The sequence below is a fragment of the Somniosus microcephalus genome, chromosome 12 (assembly GCF_052327205.1).
Source record: "Somniosus microcephalus isolate GS21.2 chromosome 12, FLI_Smic_1.0, whole genome shotgun sequence".
In the NCBI taxonomy this organism is placed as follows: Eukaryota; Metazoa; Chordata; class Chondrichthyes; order Squaliformes; family Somniosidae; genus Somniosus; species Somniosus microcephalus.
In genome coordinates this window covers 150,652,948-150,679,828 of record NC_140998.1, presented here as the reverse complement: position 1 = coordinate 150,679,828, position 26,881 = coordinate 150,652,948, and positions in this window count along the sequence as shown.

Sequence of the window (26,881 nt, the reverse complement as noted above, 5' to 3'; positions counted from 1 at the left end):
CTCACCTGCTCCGTGTTCCCGCGTAGCTGCTCCGTGTTCCCCAGCACCTGATCCTTGTTCCCCTGCACCTGATCCTTGTCCTGCTGTACCTGTTCCATGTCCCCTGTTCCTGCTCCGTGTTCCCCTGTGCCAGCGCCGTGTTCCCCTGTGCCTTCTCCGTGTTTCCATGTACCTGTTCCGTGTTCCTCTCTACCTTCTCCGTGTTCCCCTGTGCCTGTTCCGTGTTCCCCTGTAACTGCTCCGTGTTTCCGTGTGCCTGCTCCGTGTTCCCCTGTTCCTGCTCCGTGTTCCCCTGTTCCTGCTCCGTGTTCCCCTGCTCCTGATCCGTGTTCCCCTGCACCTGATTCCTGTTCTCCTGTACCTGTTCCGTGTTCCCCTGTACCTGATCCCTGTCCTCCTGTACAGTTCCGTGTCCCCTGCACTTGCTCCGTGTTCCCCTGTACCTGCTCCGAGTTCCCCTGTTCCTGCTCCGTGTTCCCCCGTACCTACTCAGTGTTCCCCTGTACCTGCTCCTTGTTCCCCTGTACCTGCTCCTTGTTCCCCTGTACCTGCTCCCTCTACCCCTGTACCTGCACCGTGTTCCCCTGTACCTTCTCCGTGTTCCCTTGTTCCTGCTCCGTGCTCCCCTGCACCTGATCCTTGTTCCCCTGCACCTGATCCGTGTCCTCCTGTACCTGTTCCATGTCCCCTGTTCCTGCTCCGTGTTCCCCTGTGCCAGCTCAATGTTCCCCTGTGCCTGCTCCGTGTTTCCGTGTACCTGCTCCGTGTTCTCCTGTACCTGCTCCCTGTTCCCCTGTACCTGCTACGTGTTCACCTGTACTTGATCCGTGTCCTCCAGTACCTGTTCCATGTCCCCTGTTCCTGTTCCGTGTCCCCTGTTCCTGTTCCGTATCCCCTGTTCCTGTTCCGTGTCCCCTGTTCCTGTTCCGTGTCCCCTGTTCCTGTTCCGTGTCCCCTGTTCCTGTTCCGTGTCCCCTGTTCCTGTTCCGTGTCCCCTGTTCCTGCTCCGTGTTCCCCTGTACCTGTTCCGTGTTCCCCTGTGCCTGTTCCGTGTTCCCCTGTGTCTGTTCCGTGTTCCCCTGTGTCTGTTCCGTGTTCCCGTGTCTGTTCCGTGTTCCCCTGTGCCTGTTCCGTGTTCCCCTGTGCCTGTTCCGTGTTCCCCATTCCTGCTCCGTGTTCCCGTGTACCTGCTCCCTGTTCCCCTGTACCTGCTCCGTGTTCCCGTGTACCTGTTCCGTGTCCCCTGTTCCTGCTCCGTGTCCCCTGTTCCTGCTCCGTGTCCCCTGTTCCTGCTCCGTGTTCCCTGTTCCTGCTCCGTGTTCCCCTGTACCTGCTCCGTGTTCCCCTGTACCTGCTCCGTGTTCCCCTGTACCTGCTCCGTGTTCCCCTGTACCTGCTCCGTGTTCCCCTGTACCTGCTCCGTGTTCCCCTGTACCTGCACAGTTTTCCCCTGTACCTGCTCCGTGTTCCCCTGTACCTGCTCCGTGCTCCCCTTCACATGCTCCGTGTTCCCGTGTACCTAATCCGTGATCCCCCCTGTACCTACTCCGTGTTCCCCTGTTCCTGCTCTGTCTTCCCGTGCACCTGCTCCGTCTTTCCCTGTACCTGATCCTTGTTCCCGTGTACCTGCTCCGTGTTCCCGTGTACCTGCTCCGTGTTCCCCTGTACCTGTTCCGTGTTCCCCTGTACCTGATCCCTGTCCTCCTGTACCTGTTCCGTGTCCCCTGCACTTGTTCCGTGTTCCCCTGTACCTGCTCCGAGTTCCCCTGTTCCTGCTCCGTGTTCCCCTGTACCTGCTCCGTGTTCCCCTGTACCTGCTCCTTGTTCCCCTGTACCTGCTCCCTCTACCCCTGTACTTGCACCGTGTTCCCCTGTACCTTCTCCGTGTTCCCGTGTACCTGCTCCGTGTTCCGCTGCACCTGATCCTTGTTCCCCTGCACCTGATCCGTGTCCTCCTGTACCTGTTCCATGTCCCCTGTTCCTGCTCCGTGTTCCCCTGTGCCAGCTCAATGTTCCCCTGTGCCTGCTCCGTGTTTCCGTGTACCTGCTCCGTGTTCTCCTGTACCTGCTCCCTGTTCCCCTGTACCTGCTACGTGTTCACCTGTACTTGATCCGTATCCTCCAGTGCCTGTTCCGTGTCCCCTGTTCCTGTTCCGTGTCCCCTGTTCCTGTTCCATGTCCCCTTTTCCTGTTCCGTGTCCCCTGTCCCTGTTCCGTGTCCCCTGTCCCTGTTCCGTGTCCCCTGTCCCTGTTCCGTGTCCCCTGTTCCTGTTCCGTGTCCCCTGTTCCTGTTCCGTGTCCCCTGTTCCTGTTCCGTGTCCCCTGTTCCTGTTCCGTGTCCCCTGTTCCTGTTCCGTGTCCCCTGTTCCTGTTCCGTGTCCCCTGTTCCTGTTCCGTGTCCCCTGTTCCGTGTCCCCTGTTCCTGTTCCGTGTCCCCTGTTCCTGCTCCGTGTCCCCTGTTCCTGTTCCGTGTCCCCTGTTCCTGTTCCGTGTCCCCTGTTCCTGTTCCGTGTCCCCTGTTCCTGTTCCGTGTCCCCTGTTCCTGTTCCGTGTCCCCTGTTCCTGTTCCGTGTCCCCTGTTCCTGTTCCGTGTCCCCTGTTCCTGTTCCGTGTCCCCTGTTCCTGCGCCGTGTGCCCCTGTTCCGGCTCCGTGTGCCCCTGTTCCGGCTCCGAGTTCCCCTGTTCCTGCTCCGTGTTCCCCTGTACCTGCTCCGTGTTCCCCTGTACCTGCTCCGTGTTCCCCTGTACCTGCTCCGTGTTCCCCTGTTCCTGCTCCGTGTTCCCCTGTACCTGCTCCGTGTTCCCCTGTACCTGCTCCGTGTTCCCGTGTACCTGCTCCGTGTTCCCGTGTACCTGCTCCGTGTTCCCGTGTACCTGCTCCGTGTTCCCCTGTACCTGCTCCGTTTTCCCCTGTACCGGCTCCGTTTTCCCCTGTACCTGCTCCGTGTTTCCATGTGGCTGCTCCGTGTTCCCATGTGCCTGCTCCCTGTTCCCCTGTACCTGCTCCCTGTTCCCCTGTACCTGCTCCCTGTTCCCCTGTACCTGCTCCCTGTTCCCCTGTACCTGCTCCCTGTTCCCCTGTGCCTGCTCCGTGTTCCCCTGTTCCTGCTCCGTGTTCCCGTGTATCTGCTCCGTGTTCCCCTGTACCTGATCCTTATTCCCCTGTACCTGCTACGTGTTCAACTTTACCTGAACCGTGTCCTCCTCTACCTGCTCCGTGTTCCCCTGTATCTGCTCCGTGCTCCTCTGTATCTGCTCCGTGCTCCCCTGCACCTGCTCCGTGTTCCCCTGTATCTGCTCTGTGCTCCCCTGTATCTGCTCCGTGCTCCCCTGCACCTGCTCCGTGTTCCCCTGTACCTAATCCGTGAACCCCACTGTACCTGCTCCGTGTTCCCCTGTACCTGCTCCGTGTTCATCTGTACCGTGTTCCTGTGTACCTGCTCAGTGTTCCCCTGTACCTGCTCCGTGTTCCCGTGTACCTACTCCGTTTTCCCATGTACCAGCTCCGTGTTCCCCTCTGCCAGCTCCGTGTTCCCCTGTGCCAGCTCCGTCTTCCCCTGTGCCAGCTCCGTCTTCCCCTGTGCCAGCTCCGTGTTTCCCTGTGCCTTTTCCGTGTACCTGTTCCGTGTTCCCCTGTACCTTCTCCATGTTCCCCTGTGCCTGTCCCGTGTTCCCCTGTAACTGTTCCGTGTGCCTGCTCTGTGTTCCCCTGTTCCTGCTCCGTGTTCCCCTGTTCCTGCTCTGTGTTCCCCTGTTCCTGCTCCGTGTTCCCCTGCTCCTGATCCCTATCCTCCTGCACCTGTTCCGTGTTCCCCTGTACCTGATTCATGTCCTCCTGTGCTTGTTCCGTGTCCCCTGCACTTGCTCCGTGTTCCCCTGTACCTGCTCCGAGTTCCCCTGTACCTGCTCCGTGTTCCCCTGCACCTGATCCTTGTCCTCCTGTGCCAGCTCTGTGTTCCCCTGTGCCAGCTCTGTGTTCCCCTGTGCCAGCTCTGTGTTCCCCTGTGCCAGCTCTGTGTTCCCCTGTGCCAGCTCTGTGTTCCCCTGTGCCAGCTCTGTGTTCCTCTGTGCCAGTTCTGTGTTCCCCTGTGCCAGCTCTGTGTTCCCCTGTGCCAGCTCCGTGTTCCCCTGTGCCAGCTCCGTGTTCCCCTGTGCCAGCTCCGTGTTCCCCTGTGCCAGCTCCGTGTTCCCCTGTGCCAGCTCCGTGTTCCCCTGTGCCTGCTCCGTGTTCCCCTGCACCTGCTCCGTGTTTCTGTGTGCCTGCTCCGTGTTCCCCTGTACCTGCTCCGTGTTCCCCTGTTCCTGCTTCGTGTTCCCCTGTAGCTGCTCCGTGTTTCCGTGTACCTGCTCCGTGTTTCCGTGTACTTGCTACGTGTTCCCCTGTACCAGCTCCGTGTTCCCTGTTCCTGCTCCATGTTCCTCTGTACCTGCTCCGTGTTTCCCTGTAGCTGATCCGTAATCCCCTGTACCTGCTCCGTGTTCCCCTGTACCTGCTCCGTGTTCCCCTGTACCTGCTCCGTTTTACCTTGTACCTGCTCCGTGCACCTACTCGCTGTTCCCCTGTACCTGCTCCGTGTTCCCGTGTACCTGCTCCGTGTTCCCGTGTACCGGCTCCGTGTTCCCGTGTACCGGCTCCGTGTTCCCGTGTACCTGCTCCGTGTTCCCGTGTACCTGCTCCGTGTTCCCGTGTACCTGCTCCGTGTTACCCTGTACCTGCTCCGTGCTACCCTGTACCTGCTCCGTGTTTCCATGTGCCTGCTCCATGTTCCCATGTGCCTGCTCCATGTTCCCTTGTACCTGCTCCGTGTTCCCCTGTACCTGCTCCGTGTTCCCCTGTCCCTGATTCTTCTTCCCCTGTACCTGATTCTTCTTCCCCTGTACCTGCTCTGTGTTCCCCTGTACCTGCTCCTTGTTCCCCTGTACCTGCTCCGTGTTCCCCTGAACCTGCTACATTTTCCCCGGTACCTGCTCCGTGTTACCCTGTACCTGCTCCGTGTACCCCTGTACCTGCTCCGTGTTCCCCTGTACCTGCTCCGTGTTCCCCTGTACCTGCTCCGTGCTCCCCTGTACCTGCTCCGTGTTCCCCTGTACCTGCTCTGTGTTCCCCTGTACCTGCTCTGTGTTCCCCTGCACCTGCTCCGTGTTCCCCTTCACATGCTCCGTGTTCCCATGCACCTACTCCGTGAACTCCCCCTGTACCTACTCAGTGTTCCCCTGTACCTGCTCCGTGTTGCCCTGTACCTGCTCCGTGTTCCCCTGTACCTGCTCCGTGTTCCCCTGTACTTGCTCCGTGTTCCCGAGCAAGTGCTTCGTGTTCCCTTGTACCTGCTCCGTGTTCCCTTGTACCTGCTCCGTGTTCCCATTTACCTGCTCCGTGTTCCCGTGTACATGCTCCATTTTCCCATGTACCTGCTCCCTTTTTCCCTGTACCTGCTACGTGTTCAACTTTACCTGATCCGTGTCCTCCTGTACCTGCTCCGTGTTCCCCTGCACATGCTCCGTGTTCCCATGCACCTAATCCGTGAACTCCACCTGTACCTATTCCGTGTTGCCCTGTACCTGCTCCGTGTTCCCCTGTACTTGCTCCGTGTTCCCCTGTACCTGCTCCGTGTTCCCCTGTACCTGCTCCGTGTTCCGCTGTACCTGCTCCGTGTTCCCCTGTACCTGCTCCGTGTTCCCGAGTAAGTGCTCCGTGTTCCCTTGTACCTGCTCCGTGTTCCCTTGTACCTGCTCCGTGTTCCCTTGTACCTGCTCAGTGTTTCCGTGTACCTGCTTCGTGTTCCCGCTCAATGTTCCCATTTACCTGCTCCGTGTTCCCGTGTACTTGCTCCATTTTCCCATGTACCTGCTCCCTTTTTCCCTGTACCTGCTACGTGTTCAACTGTACCTGATCCGTGTCCTCCTGTACCTGCTCCGTGTTCCCCTGTATCTGCTCCGTGCTCCCCTGCACCTGCTCCATGTTCCCGCGTACCTGCTCCGTGTTCCCCTGCACCTGATCCTTGTTCCCCTGCACCTGATCCTTGTCCTCCTGTACCTGTTCTGTGTATCCTGCTCCTGCTCCGTGTCCTCCTGTACCTGTTCCGTTTCCCCTGCACTTGCTCCATGTTCCCCTGTACCAGCTCCGAGTTCCCCTGTTCCTGCTCCGTGTTCTCCTGTACCTGCTCCGTGTTCCCCTGTACCTGCTCCTTGTTCCCCTGTACCTTCTCCGTGTTCCCCTGTACCTTCTCCGTGTTCCCTTGTTCCTGCTCCGTGCTCCCCTGCACCTGCTCCGTGTTCCCGTGTACCGGCTCCGTGTTCCCCTGTGCCAGCTCACTGTTCCCCTGTGCCTGCTCCGTGTTTCCGTGTACCTGCTCCATCTTCTCCTGTGCCAGCTCACTGTTCCCCTGTGCCTGCTCCGTGTTTCCGTGTGTCTGCTCCGTGTTCCCCTGTTCCTACTCCGTGTTCCCCTGTACCTGATCCTTGTTGCCCTGCACCTGATCCGTGTTCATCTGTAACTGATCCGTGTCCTTCTGTACCTGTTCCGTGTGCCCTGTTCCTGCTCCGTGTTCTCCTGTACCTGCTCCGTGTTCACCTGTACCTGATCCGTGTTTCGCTGTGCCTGCTCCGTGTTCCCCTGTTCCCGCTCCGTGTTACCGTGTACCCGCTCCGTGTTCCCGTGTACCCTCTCCGTGTTCCCCTGTACCTGATCCTTGTTGCCCTGCACCTGATCCGTGTTCATCTGTAACTGATCCGTGTCCTCCTGTACCTGTTCCGTGTTCCCTGTTCCTGCTCCGTGTTCTCCTGTACCTGCTCCGTGTTCTCCTGTACCTGCTCCGTGTTCTCCTGTACCTGCTCCGTGTTCCCCTGTATCTGCTCCGTGTTCCCCTGTACCTGCTCTGTGTTCCCGTGTACCTGCTCCGTGTTCCCCTGTACATGCTCCCTGTTCCCCTGTACCTGCTACGTGTTCACCGTTGCCTGATCCATGTTCCCCTGTACCTGCTCCGTGTTCCCCTGCACCTGCTCCGTGTTCCCCTGTACCTGCTGTGTGTTCCCGTGTACCTGCTCCGTTTTCCCCTCCACCTGCTCCGTGTTCCCCTCTACCTGCTCCGTGTTCCCGTGTACCTGCTCCGTGTTCCCCTGTACCTGCTCCGTGTTCCCGTGTACCCACTCCGTTTTCCCATGTACCCGCTTCCTGTTCCCCTGTACCTGCTACGTGTTCACCTGTACCTGATCCGTGTTCCCGTGTACCTGCTCCGTATTCCCCTGTACCTGCTCCGTGTTCCTGTGTACCTGCTCCGTGTTCCCTGTTCCCGCTCCGTGTTCCCCTGTACCTGTTCCGTGTTCCCCTGTACCTGTTCCGTGTTCCCCTGTACCTGCTCCGTGTTCCCCTCTACCTGCTCCGTGTTCCCCTGTACCTGCTCCGTGTTCCCCTATACCTGCTCCGTGTTCCCCTGTACCTGCTCCGTGTTCCCCTATACCTGCTCCGTGTTCCCATGTAACTGCTCCGTGTTCCGCTGTAGCTGCTGCGTGTTCCCCTGTACCTGCTCCGTGTTCCCCTGCACCTGTTCCGTGTTCCCCTGCACCTGCTCCATGTTCCCCTGCACCTGCTCCTTGTTCCCCTGTACCTGCACCGTTTTCCCATGCACCTGCTTCCTGTTCCCCTGTGCCTGCTCCGTGTTCCCCTGTACCTGCTCCGTGTTCCCGTGTACCCGCTCCGTGTTCCCGTGTACCCGCTCTCTGTTCCCCTTTACCTGATCCTTGTTGCCCTGCACCTGATCCTTGTTCCCCTGTACCTGCTCCGTGTTCCCGTGTACCTGCTCCATGTTTCCGTGTACCTGCTCCGTGTTCCCCTGTACCTGCTCCGTGTTCCCCTGTACCTGCTCCGTGTTCCCCTGTATCTGCTCCGTGTTCCCCTGTACCTGCTCCGTGTTCCCCTGTGCCTGCTCTGTGTTCCCCTGTGCCTGCTCCGTGTTCACCTGTGCCTGCTCCGTGTTCACCTGTGCCTGCTCCGTGTTCCCCTGTACCTGCTCCGTGTTCCCCTGTACCTGCTCCGTGTTCCCCTGTACGTGCTCCGTGTTCCCCTGTACCTGCTCCGTGTTCCCCTGTTCCTGCTCCGTGTTCCCCTGTACCTGCTGCGTGTTCCCCTGTACCTGCTGCGTGTTCCCCTGTACCTGCTGCGTGTTCCCCTATACCTGCTCCGTGTTCCCCTGTTCCTGCACCGTGTTCCCGTGTACCTGCTCCATGTTCCCCTGTACCTGATCCTTCTTCCCCTGCACCTGATCCGTGTCCTCCTATACCTGCTCCGTGTTCCCCTGCACCTGCTCCGTGTTCCCCTGCACCTGCTCCGTGTTCCCCTGCACCTGCTCCGTGTTCCCCTGCACCTGCTCCGTGTTCCCCTGCACCTGCTCCGTGTTCCGCTGCACCTGCTCCGTGTTCCCCTGCACCTGCTCCGTGTTCCCCTGCACCTGCTCCGTGTTCCCCTGCACCTGCTCCGTGTTCCCCTGCACCTGCTCCGTGTTCCCCTGCACCTGCTCCGTGTTCCCCTGCACCTGCTCCGTGTTCCCCTGCAACTGCTCCGTGTTCCCCTGCACCTGCTCCCTGTTCCCCTGCACCTGCTCCGTGTTCCCCTGCACCTGCTCCGTGTTTCCGTGCACCTGCTCCGTGTTTCCGTGCACCTGCTCCGTGTTCCCCTGTACCTGCTCCGTGTTCCCCTGTACCTGCTCCGTCTTCCCCTGTACCTGCTCCGTGTTCCCCTGTACCTGCTCCGTGTTCCCCTGTACCTGTTCCGTGTTCCCCTGTACCTGCTCCCTGTTCCCCTGTACCTGCTACGTCTTCCCGTGCACCTGCTCTGTCTTCCCGTGCACCTGCCCCGTGTTTCCCTGTACCTGATCCTTGTTCCCGTGTACCTGCTCCGTGTTCACCTGTACCTGATCCGGGTTCCCCTGCACCTGCTCCTTGTTCCCCTGTACCTACACCGTTTTCCCATGTACCTGCTTCCTGTTCCCCTGTGCCTGCTCCGTGTTCCCCTGTACCTGCTCCGTGTTCCCGTGTACCCGCTCCGTGTTCCCCTTTACCTGATCCTTGTTGCCCTGCACCTGATCCTTGTTCCCCTGTACCTGCTCCGTGTTCCCGTGTACCTGCTCCCTGTTTCCGTGTACCTGCTCCGTGTTCCCCTGTACCTGCTCCGTGTTCCCCTGTACCTGCTCCGTGTTCCCCTGTATCTGCTCCGTGTTCCCCTGTACCTGCTCCGTGTTCCCCTGTACCTGCTCCGTGTTCCCCTGTACCTGCTCCGTGTTCCCCTGTACCTGCTCCGTGTTCCCCTGTATCTGCTCCGTGTTCCCCTGTGCCTGCTCCGTGTTCCCCTGTGCCTGCTCTGTGTTCCCCTGTGCCTGCTCCGTGTTCACCTGTGCCTGCTCCGTGTTCACCTGTGCCTGCTCCGTGTTCCCCTGTACCTGCTCCGTGTTCCCCTGTACCTGCTCCGTGTTCCCCTGTACCTGCTCCGTGTTCCCCTGTACCTGCTCCGTGTTCCCCTGTACCTGCTCCGTGTTCCCCTGTTCCTGCTCCGTGTTCCCCTGTACCTGCTGCGTGTTCCCCTGTACCTGCTGCGTGTTCCCCTGTACCTGCTGCGTGTTCCCCTATACCTGCTCCGTGTTCCCCTGTTCCTGCACCGTGTTCCCGTGTACCTGCTCCATGTTCCCCTGTACCTGATCCTTCTTCCCCTGCACCTGATCCGTGTCCTCCTATACCTGCTCCGTGTTCCCCTGCACCTGCTCCGTGTTCCCCTGCACCTGCTCCGTGTTCCCCTGCACCTGCTCCGTGTTCCCCTGCACCTGCTCCGTGTTCCCCTGCACCTGCTCCGTGTTCCGCTGCACCTGCTCCGTGATCCCCTGCACCTGCTCCGTGTTCCCCTGCACCTGCTCCGTGTTCCCCTGCACCTGCTCCGTGTTCCCCTGCACCTGCTCCGTGTTCCCCTGCACCTGCTCCGTGTTCCCCTGCACCTGCTCCGTGTTCCCCTGCAACTGCTCCGTGTTCCCCTGCACCTGCTCCGTGTTCCCCTGCACCTGCTCCGTGTTCCCCTGCACCTGCTCCGTGTTTCCGTGCACCTGCTCCGTGTTTCCGTGCACCTGCTCCGTGTTCCCCTGTACCTGCTCCGTGTTCCCCTGTACCTGCTCCGTCTTCCCCTGTACCTGCTCCGTGTTCCCCTGTACCTGCTCCGTGTTCCCCTGTACCTGCTCCTTGTTCCCGTGTACCTGCTCCATGTTCCCCTGTACCTGCTCCCTGTTCCCCTGTACCTGCTACGTCTTCCCGTGCACCTGCTCTGTCTTCCCGTGCACCTGCCCCGTGTTTCCCTGTACCTGATCCTTGTTCCCGTGTACCTGCTCCGTGTTCACCTGTACCTGATCCGGGTTCCCCTGTAGCTGCTCCGTGTTCCCCTGTGCCTGCACCGTCTTCCCCTGTACCTGCTCCGTGTTCCCCTGTACCTGTTCCGTGTTCCCCTGTACCTGTTCCGTGTCCCCTGTAGCTGCTCCGTGTTCCCCTGTAGCTGCTCCGTGTTCCCCTGTAGCTGCTCCATGTTCCCCTCTACCTGCTCCGTGTTCCCGTGTACCTGCTCCATTTTCCCATGTACCCGGTTCCTGTTCCCCTGTGCCTGCTCCGTGTTCCCCTGTACCTGCTCCGTGTTCCTGTGTAACTGCTCCATGCTCCCCTGCACCTGCTCCGTGTTCCCGTGTACCTAATCCGTGATCCCCCCTGTACCTAATCCGTGTTCCCCTGTACCTGCTCTGTGTTCCCCTGTACCTGCTCCGTGTTCCCCTGTACCTGCTCCATGCTCCCCTGTACCTGCTCCGTGTTCCCCTGTACCTGCTCCTTGCTCCCCTGTACCTGCTCCGTGTTCCCCTGTACCTGCTCCGTGCTCCCCTGTACCTGCTCCGTGTTCCCCTGTACCTGCTCCGTGTTCCCCTGTACCTGCTCCTTGCTCCCCTGTACCTGCTCCGTGTTCCCCTGTACCTGCTCCTTGCTCCCCTGTACCTGCTCCTTGTTCCCCTGTACCTGCTCCTTGCTCCCCTGTACCTGCTCCGTGTTCCCCTGTACCTGCTCCATGTTCCCGTGTACCTAATCCGTGATCCCCCCGTACCTGATCCGTCTTCCCGTGTACCTAATCCGTGATCCCCCCGTACCTGATCCGTCTTCCCCTGTGCCTGCTCCATGTTCCCATGTCCCTGCTCCGTGTTCCCCTGTAAATGCTCCGTATTCCCGTGCACCTGCACCGTGTTCCCCTGTACATGCTGCGTGTTCCCCTGTACCTGCTACGTGTTCCCCTGTTCCTGCTCCGTGTTCCCCTGTACCTTCTCCATGTTTCCCTGTACCTGCTCCGTGTTCCCTGTAGCTGCTCCGTGTCCTCCTGTACCTGCTCCGTGTTCCACTGTACCAGGACCGTGTTCCCTTGTACCTGCTCCCTGTTCCCCTGTACCTGCTCCGTGTTCCCCTGTACATGCTCCGTATTCCCGTGCACCTGCACCGTGTTCCACTGTACCTGCACCGTGTTCCCGTGTACCTGCTCCCTGTTACCCCGTGCCTGCTCCGTGTTCTCCCGTGCCTGCTCCGTGTTCCCCCGTGCCTGCTCCATTTTCCCCTGTTCCTGCTCCGTGCTACCCTGTACCTGCTCCGTGCTACCCTGTACCTGTTCCGTGCTACCCTGTGCCTGCTCCATGTCCCCCTGTGCCTGGTCCGTGTCCCCCTGTGCCTGGTCCGTGTCCCCCTGTGCCTGGTCCGTGTTCCCCTGTGCCTGGTCCGTGTTCCCCTGTGCCTGGTCCGTGTTCCCCTGTGCCTGGTCCGTGTTCCCCTGTGCCTGGTCCGTGTTCCCCTGTGCCTGGTCCGTGTTCCCCTGCGCCTGCTCCGTGTTCCCCTGCGCCTGCTCCGTGTTCCCCTGCACCTGCTCCGTGTTCCCCTGCACCTGCTCCGTGTTCCCCTGCACCTGCTCCGTGTTCCCCTGCACCTGCTCCGTGTTCCCCTGCACCTGCTCCGTGTTCCCGTGTACCTGCTCCGTGTTCCCCTGGAGCTGCTCCGTGTTCCGCTGTACCTGCTCCGTGTTCCGCTGAACCTGCTCCGTGTTCCCCTGTACCTGCTCCGTGTTCCCCTGTACCTGCTCCGTGTTCCCCTGTACCTGCTCCGTGTTCCCCTGTACCTGCTCTGTGTTCCCCTGTACCTGCTCCGTGTTCCCGTGTACCTGCTCCGTGTTCCCCTGGAGCTGCTCCGTGTTCCGCTGTACCTGCTCCGTGTTCCGCTGAACCTGCTCCGTGTTCCCCTGTACCTGCTCCGTGTTCCCCTGTACCTGCTCCGTGTTCCCCTGTACCTGCTCCGTGTTCCCCTGTACCTGCTCCTTGTTCCCGTGTACCTGCTCCATGTTCCCCTGTACCTGCTCCGTGTTCCCCTGTACCTGCTACGTGTTCATCTGTTCCTGATCCGTGTTCCCGTGTACCTGCTCCGTATTCCCCTGTACCTGATGCGTGTTCACCTGTACCTGATCCGTGTTCCACTTTACCTGCTCCGTGTCCCCTGTTCCTGCTCCGTGTTTCCCTGCACCTGCTCCGTGTTTCCCTGCACCTGATCCTTGTTCCCGTGCACCTGCTCCGTGTTCACCTGTACCTCATCCGTGTTCCCCTGTACCTGTTCCGTGTTCCCCTGTAGCTGTTCCGTGTTCCCCTGTTCCTGCTCCGTTTTCCCCTGTTCCTGCTCCGTGTTCCACTGTACCTGCTCCGTGTTCCACTGTACCTGCTCCGTGTTCCACTCTACCTGCTCCGCGTTCACCTGTACCTGATCCGTGTTCACCTGTACCTGATCCGTGTTCCCCTGTAGCTGCTCCGTGTTCCCCTGTGCCTGCACCATGTTCCCCTTTACCTGCTCCGTGTTCCCCTGTACCTGTTCCGTGTCCCCTGTTCCTGCCCCGTGTTCCCCTATACCTGCTCCATGTTCCCCTGTTCCTGCTCCGTGTTTCCCTGCACCTGCTCCGTGTTTCCCTGCACCTGCTCCGTGTTTCCCTGCACCTGCTCCGTGTTTCCCTGCACCTGCTCCGTGTTTCCCTGCACCTGATCCTTGTTCCCATGTACCTGGTCCGTGTTCACCTGTACCTGATCCGTGTTCACCTGTAGCTGTTTAGTGTTCCCCTGTAGCTGTTCTGTGTTCTCCTGTGCCTGCTCCGTGTTCCCCTGCACCTGCTCCGTGTTCCCCTGTACCTGCTCCGTGTTCCTGTGTACCTGCTCCGTATTCCCCTGTACCTGCTCCGTGTTCCCCTATACCTGCTCCGTGTTCCCCGTACCTGCTCCATGTTCCCCTGTACCTGCTACGTGTTCACTTGTACCTGATCCGTGTTCCCCTGTACCTGCTCCTTGTTCCCCTGTACATGCTCCCTGTTCCCCTGTACCTGCTCCATGTTCCCGAGTACCCATTCCGTGATCCCCCCTTTACCGACTCCATGTTCCCCAGTACCTGCTCCGTGTTTCCCTGTACCTGCTCCGTGTTCCCGTGTAGCTACTCTGTTTTCCCATGTACCCGCTTCCTGTTCCCCTGTACCTGATCCTTGTTGCCCTGCACCTGATCCGTGTTCATCTGTAACTGATCCGTGTCCTCCTGTACCTGTTCCGTGTCCCCTGTTCCTGCTCCGTGTTCTCCTGTACCTGCTCCGTGTTCTCCTGTACCTGCTCCGTGTTCCCCTGTTCCCGCTCCGTGTTCCCGTGTACCTACCCCGTGTTCCCCTGTACCTGATCCTTGTTCCCCTGCACCTGACCCGTGTCCTCCTGTACCTGCTCTGTGTTCCCCTGGACCTGCTCCGTGTTCCCGTGTACCAACTCCGTTTTCCCATGTACCCGCTTCCTGTTCCCCTGTGCCTGCTCTGTGTTCCCCTGTAACTGCTCTGTGTTCCCCTGTCTTATGTTCATTAATAACTAGACATTCTTATTATGAACACAGCTAGCTTCTAGCTAGTCATTTATTCAGTACACGTTCTCTAGGTACAGTATCTGTAGAGATGCAACATGTGTGCTCCTGTGTGCAGGCTGCCATCTTGACTGTTGCCTTGTGGGTACTAGTGCCTCATGGGTAATGTAGTCTTAATATATATACAGCTGGGTAGTGTAGTCTTATATACAGCTATATCCAGCTCTACAGCTCCACCTAGTGTCCACTATAGAATGACATGTTATTGATCGTTACACCCTGTACCTGCTCCGTGTTCCCCTGTACCTGCTCCGTGTTCCCCTGTACCTGCTCCGTGTTCCCCTGTGCCTGCTCCGTGTTACCCTGTACCTGCTCCGTCTTCCCGTGTACCTGCTCCGTGCTCCCCTGTACCTGCTCCGTGCTCCCCTGTACCTGCTCCGTGGTCCCCTATACCTGCTCCATGCTCCCCTGCAGCTGCTCCGTGTTCCCGTGTACCTAATCCGTGATCCCCCCTGCACCTGCTCCGTGTTCCCCTGTACCTGTTCCGTGTCCCCTGTTCCTGCTCCGTGTTCCACTGCACCTGCTCCGTGTTCCCCTGTACCTGTTCCGTGTCCCCTGTACCTGCTCCGTGTTCCCCTGTACCTGCTCCGTGTTCTCCTGTACCTGCTCCGTGTTCCACTGTACCTGCACCGTGTTCCCGTGTACCTGCTCCCTGTTACCCCGTGCCTGCTCCGTGTTCTCCCGTGCCTGCTCCGTGTTCCCCCGTGCCTGCTCCATGTTCCCCTGTTCCTGCTCCGTGTTCTCCTGTACCTGCTCCATTTTCCCATGTACCTGCTCCTTGTTCCCGTGTACCTGCTCCGTGTTCCCCTGTACCTGCTCCGTGTTCCCCTGTACCTGCTCCGTGTTCCCCTGTACCTGCTCCGTGTTCCCGTGTACCTGCTCCGTGTTCCCCTGTACCTGCTCCGTGTTCCCCTGTACCTGCTCCGTGTTCCCCTGTACCTGCTCCGTGTTCCCGTTTACCTGCTCCGTGTTCCCGTTTACCTGCTCCGTGTTCCCATGTACCTGCTCCGTTTTCCCATGTACCTGCTCCTTGTTCTGCTGTACCTGATCCGTGTCCTCCTGTACCTGCTCCGTGTTCCACTGTACCAGCACCGGGTTCCCTTGTACCTGCTCCCTGTTCCCCTGTACCTGCTCCGTGTTCCCCTGTACATGCTCCGTATTCCCGTGCACCTGCACCGTGTTCCCCTGTACATGCTCCGTTTTCCCCTGTGCCTGCTCCGTGTTCCCCTGCGCCTGCTCCGTGTTCCCCTGCACCTGCTACGTGTTCCCCTGTTCCTGCTCCGTGTTCCCCTGTATCTGCTCCGTGTTCCCCTGTACCTTCTCCATGTTTCCCTGTACCTGCTCCGTGTTCCCTGTAGCTGCTCCGTGTCCTGCTGTACCTGATCCGTGTCCTCCTGTACCTGCTCTGTGTTCCACTGTCCCAGCACCGTGTTCCCTTGTACCTGCTCCCTGTTCCCCTGTACCTGCTCCGTGTTCCCGTGCACCTGCACCGTGTTCCCCTGTTCATGCTCCGTGTTCCCCTGTATCTGCTCCATTTTCCCATGTACCTGCTCCGTGTTCCCCTATACCTAATCTGTGTTCCCCCGTTCCTGCTCCGTGGACCCTGTACCTGCTCCGTGTTCCTGTGTATTTGCTCCGTGTCCCCTGTTCCTGCTCCGTGTTCCACTGTACCTGCTCCGTGTCCCCCTGTACCTGCTTCGTGTTCCCCTGTACCTGCTTCGTGTTCCCCTGTACCTGCTCCGTGTTCCCATGTACCTGCTCCGTGTTCCCCTGTACCTGCCCCATGTTCTCCTGTACTTACTCCTTGCTCCCTGTACCTGCTCCGTGTTCCCCTGTTCCTGCTCCGTGTTCCCCTGTACCTGCTGCGTGTTCCCCTGTACCTGCTCAGTGTTCCCCTGTTCCTGCTCCGTGTTCCCCAGTTCCTGCTCCGTGTTTCCCTGTACCTGCTCCGTGTTCCCCTGTTCCTGCTCCGTGTTCCCCTGTACTTGCTCCTTGCTCCCTGTAGCTGCTCCGTGTTCCCCTGTTCCTGCTCTGTGTTCCCCTGTACCTGCTCCGTGTTCCCCTGTTCCTGCTCCGTGTTCCCCTGTTCCTGCTCTGTGTTCCCCTGTTCCTGCTCCGTGTTCCCCTGTACCTGCTCCGTGTTCCCCTGTACCTGCTCCATGTTCCCGTGTACCTGCTCCATTTTCCCATGTAGCTGCTCCTTGTTCCCCTGTACCTGCTCCCTGTTCCCCTGCACCTGCTCCGTGTTCCCGTGTACCTGCTCCCTGTTCCCCTGTACCTGCTCCCTGTTCCCCTGTACCTGCTATGTGTTCAACTGTACCTGATCCGTGTCCTCCTGTACATGTTCCGTGTCCCCCCTTCCTGCTCCTTGTTCCCCTGTACCTGCTCCGTGTTCCCCTGTGCCTATTCTGTGTTCCCCTGTACCTGCTCCGCGTTCCCGTGTGCCTGCCCCGTGTTCGCCTGTAACTGCTCCGTGTTCCCCTGTACCTGCTCCGTGTTTCCCTGTACCTGCTCCGTGTTTCCCTGTACCTGCTCCGTGTTTCCCTGTACCTGCTCCGTGTTCCCCTGTACCTGCTATGTGTTCAACTGTACCTGATCCGTGTCCTCCTGTACATGTTCCGTGTCCCCCCTTCCTGCTCCGTGTTCCCCTATACCTGCTCCGTGTTCCCCTGTACCTGCTCCTTGTTCCCTTGTACCTGCTCCGAGTTCCCCTGTACCTGATCCGAGTTCCCCTGTACCTGCTCCGTGTTCCCCTGTTCCTGCTCTGTGTTCCCCTGTTCCTGCTCCGTGTTCACCTGTTCCTGCTCTGTGTTCCCCTGTTCCTGCTCCGTGTTCACCTGTTCCTGCTCCGTGTTCCCCTGTACCTGCTCCGTGTTCCCGTTTACCTGCTCCGTGTCCTCCTGTACCTGCTCCGTGTTCCCGTTTACCTGCTCTGTGTTCCTGGTTACCTGCTCTGTGTTCCCATGTACCTGCTCCATTTTCCCATGTACCTGCTCCTTGTTCTGCTGTACCTGCTCCTTGTACCCCTGTACCTGCTCCGTGTTCCCGTTTACTTGCTCCGTGTTCCCGTGTACTTGCTCCGCGTTCCCCTGTCGCTGCTCCGTGTTCACCTGTACCTGCTCCGTGTTCCCCTGTACCTGCTCCGTGTTCCCCTGTACCTGATCCGAGTTCCCCTGTGCCTATTCTGTGTTCCCCTGTACCTGCTCCATGTTCCCGTGTGCCTGCCCCGTGTTCCCCTGTAACTGCTCCGTGTTCCCCTGTACCTGCTCCGTTTTCCCCTGTACCTGCTCCGTGTTTCCCTGTACTTGCTCCGTGTTTCCCTGTACCTGCTCCGTGTTCCCCTGTTCCTGCTCCGTGTTTCCCTGTACCTGCTCCGTGTTTCCCTGTACCTGCTCCGTGTTTCCCTGTACCTGCTCTGTGTTTCCCTGCACCTGATCCGTGTCCTCCTGTACCTGCTCCGTGTTCCACTTTACCTGCACCGTGTTCCCGTGTACCTGCTCCCTGTTCCCCTGTACCTGCTCTGTGTTCCCCTGTACCCGCTCCGTATTCTCGAGCACCTGCTCCGTGTTCCCCTGTACATGCTCCGTGTTCCCCTGTACCTGCTCCGTGTTCCCCTGTACCTGCTATGTGTTCAACTGTACCTGATCCGTGTCCTCCTGTACATGTTCCGTGTCCCCTCTTCCTGCTCCGTGGTCCCCTATACCTGCTCCGTTTTCCCCTATACCTGCTCCTTGTTCCCCTGTACCTGCTCTGTGTTCCCCTGTACCTGATCCGAGTTCCCCTGTACCTGCTCCGTGTTCCCCTGTACCTGCTCCGTGTTCCCCTGTACTTGCTCCTTGCTCCCTGTAGCTGCTCCGTTTACCCCTGTTCCTGCTCCGTTTTCCCCTGTATCTGTTCCGTGTTGCCCTGTACCTTCTCCGTGTTCCCCTGTTCCTGCTCTGTTTTCCCCTGTTCCTGCTCCGTGATCCCCTGTTCCTGCTCCGTGTTCCCCTGTTCCTGCTCCGTGTTCCCCTGTTCCTGCTCCGTGTCCTCCTGTACCTGCTCCGTGTCCTCCTGTACCTGCTCCGTGTCCTCCTGTACCTGCTCCATGTTCCCGTTTACCTGCTCCGTGTTCCCGTTTACCTGCTCTGTGTTCCCATGTACCTGCTACATTTTCCCATGTACCTGCTCCTTGTTCTGCTGTACCTGCTCCTTGTTCTGCTGTACCTGCTCCTTGTACCCCTGTACCTGCTCCGTGTTCCCGTTTACTTGCTCTGTGTTCCCGTGTACTTGCTCCGCGTTCCCCTGTCGCTGCTCCGTGTTCACCTGTACCTGCTCCGTGCTCCCCTGTACCTGCTCCGTGTTCCCCTGTACCTGATCCGAGTTCCCCTGTACCTGCTCCGTTACCCTGTACTTGCTCCTTGCTCCCTGTAGCTGCTCCGTGTACCCCTGTTCCTGCTCCGTTTTCCCCTGTTCCTGCTCCGTGTTTCCCTGTACCTGCTCCGTGTTTCCCTGTACCTGCTCCGTGTTCCCCTGTACCTGCTCCGTGTTCCCCTTTACCTGCTCCGTGTTTCCCTGTACCTGCTCCGTGTTCCCCTGTACCTGCTCCGTGTTTCCCTGTACCTGCTATGTGTTCAACTGTACCTGATCCGTGTTCCCGTGTACCTGCTCCATGTTCCCGTGCCAGCTCCGTGTTCCCCTGTACCTGCTCCGTGTTCTCCTGTATTTGCTCTGTGTTCCCGTGTAAGTGCTCCGTGTTCCCCTGTACCTGCCCCGTGTTCCCCTGTACCTGCCCCGTGTTCCCCTGTACCTGCCCCGTGTTCCCCTGTTCCTGCCCCGTGTTCCCCTGTTCCTGCTCCGTGTTCCACTGTTCCTGCTCCGTGTTCCCCTGTTCCTGCTCCGTGTTCCCCTGTTCCTGCTCCGTTTTCCCCTGTTCCTGCTCCGTGTTCCCCTGTACCTGCTCCGTGTTCCGCTGTACCTGCTCCGTGTTCCGCTGTACCTGCTCCGTGTTCCCCTGTGCCTGCTCCGTGTTCCCCTGTGCCTGCTCCGTGTTCCCCTGTGCCTGCTCCGTGCTGCCCTGTGCCTGCTCCGTGTTCCCCTGTACTTGCTCCGTGTTCCCGTGTAAGTGCTCCTTGTTCCCCTATACCTATCCGTGTTCCCCCGTTCCTGCTCCGTGGACCCTGTACCTGCTCCGTGTTCCTGTGTATTTGCTCCGTGTCCCCTGTTCCTGCTCCGTGTTCCACTGTACCTGCTCCGTGTTCCACTGTACCTGCTCCGTGTTCCCATGTACCTGCTCCTTGCTCCCCTGTACCTGCTCCTTGCTCGCCTGTACCTGCTCCGTGTTCCGCTATACCTGCTCCGTGTTCCGCTATACCTGCTCCGTGTTCCCCTGTACCTGCTCCGGGTTCCACTGTACTTGCTCCTTGCTCCCTGTACCTGCTCCGTGTTCCCCTGTACATGCTCCGTGTTCCCCTGTACCTGCTCCGTGTTCCCCTCTACCTGCTCCGTGTTCCCGTGTACCTGCTCCGTGTTCCCGTGTACCTGCTCCGTGTTCCCCTCTACCTGCTCCGTGTTCCCCTCTACCTGCTCCGTGTTCCGCTGTACCTGCTCCGTGTTCCCCTGTACCTGCTCCGGGTTCCACTGTACCTGCTCCATGTTACCCTGTACCTGCTCCGTGTTCCTATTTACCTGCTCCGTGTTCCCGTGTACCTGCTCCATTTTCCCATGTACCTGCTCCCTGTTCCCCTGTACCTGCTCCGTGTTCCCCTGTTCCTGCTCCGTGTTCCCCTGTTCCTGCTCCGTGTTCCCCTGTGCCTGCTCCGTGTTCCCCTGTGCCTGCTCCGTGTTCCCCTGTGCCTGCTCCGTGTTCCCCTGTGCCTGCTCCGTGTTCCCGTGTAAGTGCTCCTTGTTCCCCTATACCTATCCGTGTTCCCCCGTTCCTGCTCCGTGGACCCTGTAACTGCTCCGTGTTCCTGTGTATTTGCTCCGTGTCCCCTGTTCCTGCTCCGTGTTCCACTGTACCTGCTCCGTGTTCCACTGTACCTGCTCCGCGTTCCCATGTACCTGCTCCTTGCTCCTCTGTACCTGCTCCTTGCTCGCCTGTACCTGCTCCGTGTTCCGCTATACCTGCTCCGTGTTCCGCTATACCGGCTCCGTGTTCCGCTATACCTGCTCCGTGTTCCCCTGTACCTGCTCCGGGTTCCACTGTTCTTGCTCCTTGCTCCCTGTAGCTGCTCCATGTTCCCCTGTTCCTGCTCCATTTTCCACTGCACCTGTCCCGTGTACCTGCTCCGTGTTCCCCTGTGCCTGCTCCGTGTTCCCCTGTGCCTGCTCCGTGTTCCCCTGTGCCTGCTCCGTGTTCCCCTGAGCCTGCCCCGTGTTCCCCTGAGCCTGCTCCATGTTCCCCTGTACCTGCTCCGTGTTTCCCTGTACCTGCTCCGCGTTCCCCTGTACCTGCTCCGTGTTCCCCTGTACCAGCTCCGTGTTCCCCTGTACCTGCTCCGGTTTCCCCTGTACCTGCTCCGTGTTCCCCTGTACCTGCTCCGTGTTCCCCTGTACCTGCTCCGTGTTCCCCTGTACCTGCTCCGTGTTCCCCTGTTCCTGTTCCGTGTTCCCCTGTCCCTGCTCCTTGTTTCCCTGTACCTGCTCCGTGTTCCCCTAGTTCCTGCTCCGTGTTTCCCTGTACCTGCTCCGTGTTCCCCTGTACCTGCTCCGTGTTCCCCTGTACCTGCTCCGTGTTCCCTGTACTTGCTCCTTGCTCCCTGTAGCAGCTCAGTGTTCCCCTGTTCCTGCTCCGTGTTCCCCTGTTCCTGCTCCGTGTTCCACTGTACCTAATCCTTGTTCCCCTGCACCTTATCCGTGTTCCCCTGCACCTTATCCGTGTTCCCCTGTACGTGATCCGTGTCCTCCTGTACCCGCTCCGTGTTCCTGTGTACCTGCTCCGTGTTCCCCTGTCCCTGCTCCGTGTTCCCCTGTACTTGCTCCGTGTTTCCGTGTACCTGCTCCGTGTTCCACTGTACCTAATCCTTGTTCCCCTGCACCTCATCCGTGTTCCCCTGTACGTGATCCGTGTCCTCCTGTACCTGTTCCGTGTCCCGTGGTCGTGCTCCGTGCTCCCCTGCACCTGCTTGTTGTTCCCGCGTACCTGCTCCGTGTTCCCGCGTACCTGCTCCGTGTTCCCGCGTACCTGCTCCATGTTCCCCTGTACCTGCTCCCTGTTTCCCTGTACCTGCTCCGTGTTACCCTGTTCCTGCTCCGTGTTCCCCCTGCACCTGCTCCGTGTTCCCATGTACCTAATCCGTGTTCCCCCCTGTACCTGCTCCGTGTTCCCCTGTGCCTGCTCCGTGTTCCCCTGTGCCTGCTCCGTGTTCCCCTGTGCCTGCTCCGTGTTCCCCTGTGCCTGCTCCGTGTTCCCCTGTGCCTGCTCCGTGTTCCCCTGTGCCTGCTCCGTGTTCCCCTGTGCCTGCTCCGTGTTCCCCTGTGCCTGCTCCGTGTTCCCCTGTGCCTGCTCCGTGTTCCCCTGTGCCTGCTCCGTGTTCCCCTGTGCCTGCTCCGTGTTCGCCTGTGCCTGCTCCGTGTTCCCCTGTGCCTGCTCCGTGTTCCCCTGTACCTGCTCCGTGTTCCCTGTACCTGCTCCTTGCTCCCTGTAGCTGCTCCGTGTTCCTGCTCCGTTTAACCCTGTTCCTGCTCCGTGTTCCACTGTACCTAATCCTTGTTCCCCTGCACCTCATCCGTGTTCCCCTGTACGTGATCCGTGTCCTCCTGTACCTGTTCCGTGTCACGTGGTCCTGCTCCGTGCTCCCCTGCACCTGCTTGTAGTTCCCCTGTACCTGCTCCGTGCTCCCCTGCACCTGCTTGTAGTTCCCCGTGCCTGCTCCGTGTTCCCCGTACCTGCTCCGTGTTCCCTTGTACTTGCTCCGTGTTCCCCTGTTCCCGCTCCGTGTTCCCCTGTTCCCGCTCCGTGTTCCCCTGTACCCGCTCCGTGTTCCCCTGTACCTGCTCCGTGTTCCCCTGTACCCGCTCCGTGTTCCCCTGTACCCGCTCCGCGTTCCCCGTGCCTGCTCCGTGTTCCCTTGTACTTGCTCCGTGTTCCCCTGTTCCCGCTCCGTGTTCCCCTGTTCCCGCTCCGTGTTCCCCTGTTCCCGCTCCGTGTTCCCCTGTACCCGCTCCGTGTTCCCCTGTACCCGCTCCGTGTTCCCCTGTACCCGCTCCGTGTTCCCCTGTACCCGCTCCGCGTTCCCCTGTTCCCGCTCCGCGTTCCCCTGTTCCCGCTCCGCGTTTCCCTGTTCCCGCTCCGTGTTCCCCTGTGCCTGCTCGGCGTTCCCCTGTGCCTGCTCCGCGTTCCCCTGTACCTGCCCCGTGTTCCCCTGTACCTGCTCCGTGTTCCCCTGAACCTGCTCCGTGTTCCCGTGCCTGCTCCGCGTTCCCCTGTGCCTGCTCCGCGTTCCCCTGTGCCTGCTCCGCGTTCCCCTGTGCCTGCTCCGCGTTCCCCTGTGCCTGCTCCGCGTTCCCCTGTGCCTGCTCCGCGTTCCCCTGTACCTGCTCCGCGTTCCCCGTACCTGCTCCGCGTTCCCCTGTACTTGCTCCGTGTTCCCCTCTACTTGCTCCTTGCTCCCTGTACCTGCTCCGTGTTCCCCTGTTCCTGCTCCGTGTTCCCCTGTTCCTGCTCCGTGTTCCCCTCTACCTGCTCCGTGTTCCCCTCTACCTGCTCCGTGTTCCCCTCTACCTGCTCCGTGTTCCCCTCTACCTGCTCCGTGTTCCCCTCTACCTGCTCCGTGTTCCCCTCTACCTGCTCCGTATTCCCCTCTACCTGCTCCGTGTTCCCCTCTACCTGCTCCGTGTTCCCCTCTACCTGCTCCGTGTTCCCCTCTACCTGCTCCGTATTCCCCTCTACCTGCTCCGTGTTCCCCTCTACCTGCTCCGTGTTCCCCTCTACCTGCTCCGTGTTCCCCTCTACCTGCTCCGTGATCCCCCGTACCTGCTCCGTGATCCCCCGTACCTGCTCCGTGATCCCCCGTAACTGCTCCGTGTGCGCCGTAACTGCTCCGTGTCCACCGTAACTGCTCCGTGTTGCCCCGTACCCGCTCCGTGTTGCCCCGCACCCGCTCCGTGTTGCCCCGCACCCGCTCCGTGTTGCCCCGCACCCGCTCCGTGTTGCCCCGCACCCGCTCCGTGTTGCCCCGCACCCGCTCCGTGTTGCCCCGCACCCGCTCCGTGTTGCCCCGCACCCGCTCCGTGTTGCCCCGCACCCGCTCCGTGTTGCCCCGCACCCGCTCCGTGTTGCCCTGCACCCGCTCCGTGTTGCCCTGTACCCGCTCCGTGTTCCCCTGTACCCGCTCCGTGTTCCCCTGTACCCGCTCGGTGTCCAGCAAAGGATGACTAAAACAATAATAAAGAGAGAGATGATGAATTATGAGGGTAATCTGGCAAGAAATATTAAAACAGATAGTAAGAGCTTCTACAGGTATATAAAAAGGAAGAGAATAGCTAAAGTAAGCATTGGTCCCCTAGAGGGTGAGACTGGGGAATTAATAATGGGGAACAGGGAAACGTTAGAGGCTCTGAACAAATATTTTGTATCTGTCTTCACTGTAGAAGACACTAACAACATCCCAATAATGGATAATCAAGGGGCCACAGGGCGGGAGGAGCTAAAGACAATCACTATCACGAAGGAAATAGGACTTGGTAAAATAATGGGACTAAAAGATGACAAGTCCCCTGGACCAGATGGCCTGCATCCCAGGGTCTTAAAAGAAGTGGCTGTAGAAATAGTGGATGCATTAGTTGCAATATACCAAAATTCCCTGGACTCTGGAGAGGTCTCAGAGGATTGGAAAACTGCTAAATGTAACACCCCTATTTAAGAAAGAGGGGAGACAGAAAGCAAGAAACTTTTGACCAGTTAGCCTAACATCTGTCATTGGAAAAATGCTGGAGTCCTTCATTAAGGAAGCAGTAGCAGGGCATTTAGAAAAACATACTGCAGTCAAACTGAGTCAGCATGGATTTAGGAAAGGGAAATCATGTTTAACAAATTTGCTGGAGTTCTTTGAGGATGTAACAAGCAGGGTGGACACGGGTGAGCCAGTGGATGTGGTGTATTTGGATTTCCAGAAGGCATTTGATAAGGTGCCACATAAAAGGTTACTGTATAAGATAAGAGCTCACGGAGTTGGGGGTAATATATTAGCATGGATAGAGAATTGGTTAACTTAAAGAAAGCAGAGTCGGGATAAATGGGTCATTTTCCGGTTGGCAAACGGTAACTAGTGGGGTGCCACAAGGATCGGTGCTGGGGCCCCAACTATTTACAATCTATATTCATGACTTGGATGAAGGGATCGAATGTAATGTAGCCAAGTTTGCGGATGATACAAAGATGGGTGGGAAAGCAAGTTGTGCAGGGGACTCAAAGAATCTGCAAAGGGATATAGACAGGCAAACATTTGGCAGATGGAGTATAATGTGGGAAAGTGCGAGGTTATCCACTTTGGCAGGAAAAATAAAAAAGCAAACTATTATTTAAATGGAGAGAGATTACAAAATGCTACAGTTCAGTGGGACCTGGGGGTCCTTGTGTATGAAACACAAAAAGTTAGCATGCAGGTACAGGAAGTAATCAAAAAGGCAAAAGGAATGTTGGCCTTTATTTTAAGGGGGTTGGAGTATAAAAGCAGGGAAGTCCTGCTACAACTGTACAGTATATGTCAGTGTTTGTGGGACTCGGGATTAGTATATGCCGGTGACAGTGAGACTCGGGATTAGTATATGTCGGTGATTGTGGGACTCGGGATTAGTATATGTCAGTGATAGTGGGACTTCGGATTCGTATATGTCGGTGATAATGGGATTTGGGATTAGTATATGTCGGTGATAATGGGACTCGGGATTAGTATCTGTCGGTGACGGTGGGACTTGGAAATAGCATATGTCGGTGACAGTGGGACTCAGGATTATTATATGTCGGTGACAGTGGGACTCCGGATTAGTATATGCCAGTGATAATGGGACTCGTGATTAGTATATGTCAGTGTCAATGGGACTCGGGATTATTATATGACGGTGACAGTGGGACTCAGGGTTAGTATATGCTGGTGATAATGGGATCGTGATTAGTATATGTCAGTGTCAATGGGACTCGGGATTATTATGTCGGTGACAGTGGGACTCAGGGTTAGTATATGCCGGTGATAATGGGACTCCTGATTAGTATAATCCTGAGTCCCCCTGTCACAGACATATACTAATCCCGTGTCCCATTATCACCGACATATACTAATCCCAAATCCCAGTACCACCGTCATATACTAACCGAGTCCCACTTTCACTGACATATACTAATCCCGAGTCCCATTATCACCGACATATACTTATCCCGAGTACCACTGTCACCGACATATACTAATCCCGAGTCCCATTATCACCGACATATGCTAATCACGAGTCACACTGTCACTGCAATTTACTAATCCCAAATCCCACCAACACCGACATATTCTAATCCGGATTCCACTAACACCGACATATACGAATCCCGAGCCCCACTGTCACCAACTTATACTAATCCCGAGTCCTACTATCAGCGACGTATACTAATCACGAATCCCGCTGTCACCGACATATTCTAATCCCGAGTCCCACTGTCACCGACATATACTAATCCCAAGTCCCAATTTCACCGACATATACTAATCCCGAGTCCCATTATCACTGACATATATTAATCCCGAGTCCCATTATCACTGACATATACTAATCCCGAGTACCACTGTCACCGAGATATACTAATTCCGAATCGCAGTATCACCGACATATACTAATCCCGAGTCGCCTTATCACCAACATACACTAATCCTGAGTCCCACCATCACCGACATATACGAATCCCAAATCCTACTGTCACCACCATATACTGATCCCGAGTCCCAATGTCCACGTCATATACTAATCGTGGGTCGCACTCTCGTCGACATATACTAATCTCGAGTCCCACCATCACCGACATATTCCAATCCAGAGTCCCACTAACACCGACATATACTAATCCCGGGTCGCTCTGTCACCGACATATACAAATCACGAGTCTGACTAACAGCGAGATATACTAATCCCAAGTCCCACTGTTACCGACCTATACTAATCCCGAGTCCCACTATCACCGACATATACTAATCCCGAGTCCCATTATAACCGGCATATACTAATCGCGAGACCCACCATCACCAATGTCTACTAATCCCGAGTCCCACTGTCACCGACATATACTGATCCCGAGTCCCAATGTCAACGTCATATACTAATCCCGGGTCCCACTCTCACCGATGTATACTGATCCCGAGTCCCAATATTACCGACATATAATAATCCCGAATTCCACTGTCACCGAAATATATTAATCCCAAATCCACCTATCACAGACATATACTAAACACGAGTCCCACTGTCATCAACATATACCAATCCCGGGTCCCACTATCACTGACATATACTAATCCCGAGTCCCACTGTCACACTGGAGCAGTAGAAGCAGGCAGGTAGTGCAGGGGACCCCTGTGGCCATCCCCCTCTCAAACAGGTACACCGATTTGGATACTGTTGAGGGGGATGACTTACCAGGGGAAGGCAGCAGCAACCAACTTCCTGGCACTGGGGGTGCTTCTGCTGCTCAGGAAGGGAGGAAAAAGAGTGGGAGAGCAATAGTGGCAGGGGATTCTATCGTAAGGGGAACAGATAGGCGTTTTTGTGGCCGTAGACATGACTCCAGGATGGTTTATTGCCTCCCTGGTGCCAGGGTCAAGGATGTCACTGAACGGCTGCAGGGCATTCTGAAGGGGGAGGGTGAACAGTCAGAGGTCGTGGTTCACATTGGGACCAACAACATGGGTAGGAAGAGGGATGAGGTTCTGCAGCAAGAATTTAGGGAGCTAGG